Below are 6,000 nucleotides of genomic sequence, written 5' to 3' on the forward strand. Positions count from 1 at the left end.
GTTATCTAAACCATCCCTGACAGGTGTTTGCCAAAGATGTTAATAAAAACCTCCAACAATGGAGATTCCACAATCTCCCTAGGTGATTTGTTCCAGTGCTTAACTACTTTTACAGTTAGGAAATTTATCCTAATGTCTAACCTAAATCTCCTTTGCTGCAATTTGACCCTAATACCTCCTGTTTTGTCCTCAGTGGATAAAGAGAACAATTTATCACCCTCCTCTTTATAACAACCTTTTACATACTTGAAGACTGTTACCGTGTCCCCCGTCAGTCTTTTCTTCTCTAGACTAAACAAACGCATTTTTTTTCAATCTTTCCCAATAGATCATGTTCTCTAGATCTTTAATAATTTTTGTTGCTCTCCTCTGGACTTTCTCCACATCTCTCCTGAAGTGCGCTGCCCAGTACTGGACACAGTATTTCAGTTGAGGCCTGATCAGTGCTGTGTAGAATGGAAGAATTACTTCTAGTTAGGGCCGGCTTCAGCTTTTTTGCCGCCCCAAGCGGCAAAAAGAAAAAAAAAGAAAAAAAAAAAAGAAGATTGAGCTACCGCTGAAGTGGAAGACAGGGAGTGAAGGACCCGCCGCCGAATTGCCGCCAAAAACTGAAGCGGACCGATTGAGCTGCTGCCAAAGTGCCGCTGCCGCTGCCCCAGACCTGCCGCCCCAACAACGGACAGACTGCCGTCCCTTTCTATTGGCCACCCCAGGCACCTGCTTCCTTCGCTGGTGCCTGGAGCCGGCCCTGCTTCTAGTGTCTTTGTTACAACACTCCTGCTAATATGTCCCAGGATCATTAACATTTTTTGCAATAGTATTACACTGTTGACTCACATTTAGTTTCTGATCCACTGAAGTGGACTCTGTGGCAAATACTGCAAAATCACTAAGAACACATGGACCTGACCACAGTGCACTATGAATTTCTTATAATTATTATTGACAGCTTACCTCATTGTCAACATTTGGTCTAATCCTGTGAATTCCAGGAACTGGACAGTTCAGTGTTGCTGTAGGTGAACTACAGTAATTAAAAAACAAACAGCCAGGTATTTAATATTAATTAACACTACACATATGTACTTCTGACTGGTCCACTCAGTCTTAACTTTTACTTAGGATCTAATTTCTCCCCAACCTTCATCTTTCAAACTGAGCAAACCTTCCTCTTCCTTATTCCCCAACCATTTTTTAAATGTACTATCATTAGATTGCCTGTTCAGTTCAAAATCAATGTACTCAGCTTTGCAGCTTAGACCTAATCTACACACAGTCTTTGTACCCATGTCACTACTTCAGCTAGATCTGGTATTTTTTATACCATAATAGCTAAATGAGTACAATCCCTAGTGTGAACCCAGTTATACCAATGTACAGGTGCCTTATACCAGTATAGCGTATTCCCTTACATTTATGAGACAAAAGCCTGGTCTACACCTAAAATTTAGGTTGACCTAGCTACCTTGCTCAGGGCTGTGAAAAATGTCATGCCCTGTGCAACATAATTAAGCCAAACTAAGCCCCATGTAGATACCAATAGATGGAAGAATTCTTCTGTCAACCTAACTACTGCTTCTCGGAGAGGTGGATTTACTACAGTGAAGGAAAAACCCCTTCCATCACTGTAGTAAGTGTCTACGCTACTGCTGCTGCTGCACCATTGTAGCGTTTGTAGTGTAGACATACCCTAAACTGTACATCACAATATAAAGCACCTTTATGCCAACAGAACTGCGTCCACAATATGGGGTCGGACTGTTTCAACTATATTAGTTTCAAACTGATATATTTAAAGTGGTATAAAACTATATGCAGACAAGTCCACAGTGTGCTACACCCTTATAAAACATACTGCATTTAAAATAGCTGTCTACCTATTTCATATCTCAACACCTGTGTAAGACACACGGTGGTATGAGAGATCTTTCAGCTGCTCTATTCTGTGTACGGAATACAGCATTAAGAACATTGCCCTGCCACCACTAGCTGAAGTGAAGGAAATATCAAAATTAAATGATCTAAAATTAGGCAAAAATTGGAGTGTGACAGTGCATCCTAATATTAAGATGCATATAGATGTATTATATATATCTCCTCAATATATGTTCCATTCTATATGCATCCGAAGAAGTGGGCTGTAGCCCACAAAAGCTTAAGCTCTAATAAATTTGTTAATCTCTAAGGTGCCACAAGTACTCCTGTTCTTTTTGCGGATACAGACTAACACGGCTGCTACTCTGAAACCTAAGAAAATAATAATTGTTTATAGTTATAAGAATTTAATAACTAATAAAGACAGTTTTAAGCAGTTAGGACTAGGTAGTTGCAGATAATCAGAGCCACAAAGATTAAAATGGCAGTCTTGGAGTAATTCGGCCTATAGCAAGCAGGCAGGCTGAGGTTAGATAAAGATTACTCCAAAACCTAAAGGGAGGGGTCAGTCATGTCAGGTGCAGGTTTTCAATCAGGTCCAGCTTTAATTGACAGATAGGTTTAGTGTCTGTAATTGGTTAATAAGAATGGAGCAATCAGAGGGGACTTAAAAATGATTGGAGGAGAGGTATGCTAATGATAAGGATTGAGGAAATAACCAAAGTAGGCCAAAAATCATATATAAGGCGGAGAGCTGACAAGCTTGGTGGTGGTGCTATTGATGTGTGTGAGTGAGTAGAAGGAAGAGGTTGTCAGCAGGAGAAGTCAGAAGAAGCAGGAAGAGAGCAAAATCACTGAAGAGGGAAGAAGGCGGCTAGATTGTTGTGATGGATCAAGAAATCACCGCAAGCTGCAGCGGCAGTAGCGAAAAAGAGGTGGCAGAGGCGCGGCAGCAGCAGCCAGAGCAGAACAGCAGCAGCAGCTTGGCACTGAGACTGAACAGAAGGACCTTTTGACAGATCAGATGGAAAAGAAGACTGTAGAAAGTAAGCATGAGAACTATGGTATAAGGAGCTAGGACATATGAATATGTTTGAGATACTAAAGTTGGATATATGTTACTATGTATAAAAGTTTAGTGTTTTAATTAGAATTGCTGTCAGCATCCTACATGTGATTGATCACCACATGTAGAATGTAACCACTTGGAGCCATTTCAAACTGTATGACATTGCAGTATTGAGTACTTGAATGTGCATACTTGTGCTAATAGAATTTATGTTTGTTTCTTGATATATGCTTTGGTTCTTTTAAAAGATTTATTGTTTCAGGAATATTGGTACATTAAATAAAGAAAATTTTTGTTTTCAAAGATTACTGCCTGAGTGTCAATCCTTTGAGCAGAAGGCTATATCCATGACTTCCCAATGGTAAACAAAGTGAGTCTGTTCTGGGGGGTTTCCTGAAGGTCATAGGGTAACCCCTAGTAAAACCCTGGCAATTCCTCTATGGTGGGCCATCTCCTTTCACCTACCAAAACAAACAACTGACAATTGAGTTACTGAAATAGGCAAACCATTGTGGGGGTGCCTTAAGTCTGGATTTTGGGGGTAACAACTGCACTTTGCATCTGGATTTGAATTTGCAATCTAATGATAATACATTCACATTAACACACAGATGTATATGCCTGAATGTGCAATCATTCAAATGTGTTTATTTAAATATGTGATATCTGATTGTACATTCAAATAAGCTTACCAATACAATAATTTCAAAGACATAACACATATAAACACACACAGCAAGATAGACAAATTAAAGCTGCATTGGAAACCACAACTTTTTACCTGACTTTTGCTTATCAAAACTTTCAGCCACATTAGTGGCTTTAGTGTAACTGCATTAGTGTAACTTTTATGTACTCCCTCCACACTGTAGATAGTGTTGGATCTCTGTGCTATGCAGATAAGAGCTGTAATACATCCCTCTCTTAATTTGAAATATTTTTAAAGGTTGTACCATACTCTGGCTAAACAGTCATTTAGGGGCAGAGATGCTTTTTAAAAAAAAATGGTATTTTGGGTTTCCTACTCCTAGTGTAGCTGGGTCTAATCTGGAGCTCACAAATGCATTAGGTATCTTGGCCATTAAATTATCAAATAAGAATACCTAGACAAAAAAGCTTGTGTCTTGTCAGTCCCACTCACTTTACAGTATGTATCTAGAAACCTTTGTGCAGTCTAATGTCTAAAATAGGGTCCCTTCTCCTGAAGATCCTAGCTGCTCCAAATGTAAAGAATCAGACATGTTTCTATTTAAAAATAACACATAGAATACAATTCGGCACTTATGTTTTACAGTGATAGACTCCTTACATCTCTGGGATATAAACAGATATTATTTCTACAGCATTGTTCGTATAAATGCACTGGACCAAATAAAACAAAACAAAACAAAAACCCCAAGAACATAAAATGTTGTGCAATTCTTAATTTAGATATACATGTTAAAGTATTTATCAATCTTTTTGGCTTAAGGTTTCCTCACATGTACAGTACATAGGCAAGGAAGTTTAGGAGAAATAGTATACTTAGAATGACTTTATATTGTATACGTCCATGCCTAATTCTGTGTTTCAATTACATTGATAAATATTTAACTTACAATATAAATTGTATAGAAACCTCAGGACCAGCTTCTCTGTCTCCTCCGCAAATCTCAACCCACAACTCCTATTCTGAAACAAAGGATCTGTACTTCATAATTCTTAAGGGAAATAAAAATAACATTTTGTTTTCCAACAGATCTCTAAATGAATGCACATGGCCAGGCTTAACAGAAGCCCATCTTATTTGAATGTGTTTACAAACACGATCTTCTCAAACTTTGGGTGGAATTTTCAAAAGTATTCAGAATTGACCTAACTCTGCTCCTAATAAAGTCAATGTGAGTTACCATTGTGCTGTTATTATTCACTTTTGCAATCCTTACCTTTTATTTGTAACAGTACATAACGTAGAAATGTCCCATTCCACAAATGAAGGTCCTTCATACTCTAAATATATCTAAACAAAGAATTAGGGTAGCACATACAAATATATAATCTGTTGCATTATATCTATCTGTATAGTGGTTTTAAAACCATAATGTTCTTTTACCAGGTTTTTAATTATTACACAGAAATGATTAAACTCTTTAAATATTAAAAATACCTAGGGACAACTTCAAACTTAAAATTGTAATTATTATGGCATTAAACCCAATCTTCTCCCACTGCAGTCAAAAGAAGTTTTGTCAATAATTTCAATGGGAAAAATACCAGACTGAATTATATAAAGCACACTACAAAAATAAAATAGCATGTCTTCTATAAAACTAGCAAATAAGGTTTTGAATTACAACTACCTTTTCTGAGGTCCCTGTTAGCAGGGCAGGAAATCTTGTTGCAAAGTGCAATCTTTGTGACACCCACAGTGAGCAGGGCCAGTGAGTGTAAACTAGTTTTCATCTTGCTCTTTATTCTTTAGTCCATTACATCGGTAAAGATTTCTGTTTTTCACCCATGGGAACAGTTCACTACTGCCAAGGCCATCATCACACAACAAAAGCACACTCAAAACTGCGTTTGAGCTCTTTAGATGGGGCTCTGCAATGGGCCAGAGAAACTGTTGTCAATAGACAAGGCATTCCCTCCCCTCAATGCATAATTTTACTCCACTGAACTCCCATGCCTGGTGTCACAGAAACAAAAGACTAGGAATGGCAGTTTAATAAAATCTGAATTTCCCTCCTAGTAGCACAGAGAATTACTAACCCTTTCAACTTCATTTGCTTTTTAAACTGTTGATGTATACAATAGTGTGTGCACAAGTGTGTTCACAATCACTGGTGGTAGTAACAGTGGAAATTTTTTACCAAGAAAATTGTTCTAATTCAGTTACTAAAGCTGACTGCAAATGATTTTGAGAACTGCACCATTTATTCATACATTGTGATACTGAACTGGTGCAAGCTGTGGAAAACTCATAAATTGCTAACATGGAAATGCAACATTAGAAAAATATAAACTCTGTTTCAGTGGTCTTTTAATGCAATGTAGCAGCAGTTAATGAGGAGGAAGAG

The 6,000-nt window shown here is 37.8% G+C and overlaps 1 protein-coding gene across 1 annotated transcript in view; it reads right to left on the reverse strand.

Moving 5' to 3' along the window:
* Positions 1 to 4,937, reverse strand: part of CATSPERE (catsper channel auxiliary subunit epsilon) — a 74,378-nt gene extending 69,441 nt beyond the window's left edge. The window contains exons 1-2 of the mRNA XM_029911037.1: positions 4,870 to 4,937; positions 955 to 1,024 (exon numbers count right to left, since the gene is read on the reverse strand). The gene's annotated coding sequence lies outside the window, so the exon portion shown is untranslated. The remainder of the gene's footprint in view (positions 1 to 954; positions 1,025 to 4,869) is intronic.
* Between the last annotated feature and the right edge of the window lie 1,063 nt (positions 4,938 to 6,000).

The sequence above is a fragment of the Terrapene carolina genome, unplaced genomic scaffold (assembly GCF_002925995.2).
Source record: "Terrapene carolina triunguis isolate 2854851 unplaced genomic scaffold, T_m_triunguis-2.0 Scaffold85, whole genome shotgun sequence".
Lineage (NCBI taxonomy): Eukaryota > Metazoa > Chordata > Testudines > Emydidae > Terrapene > Terrapene triunguis.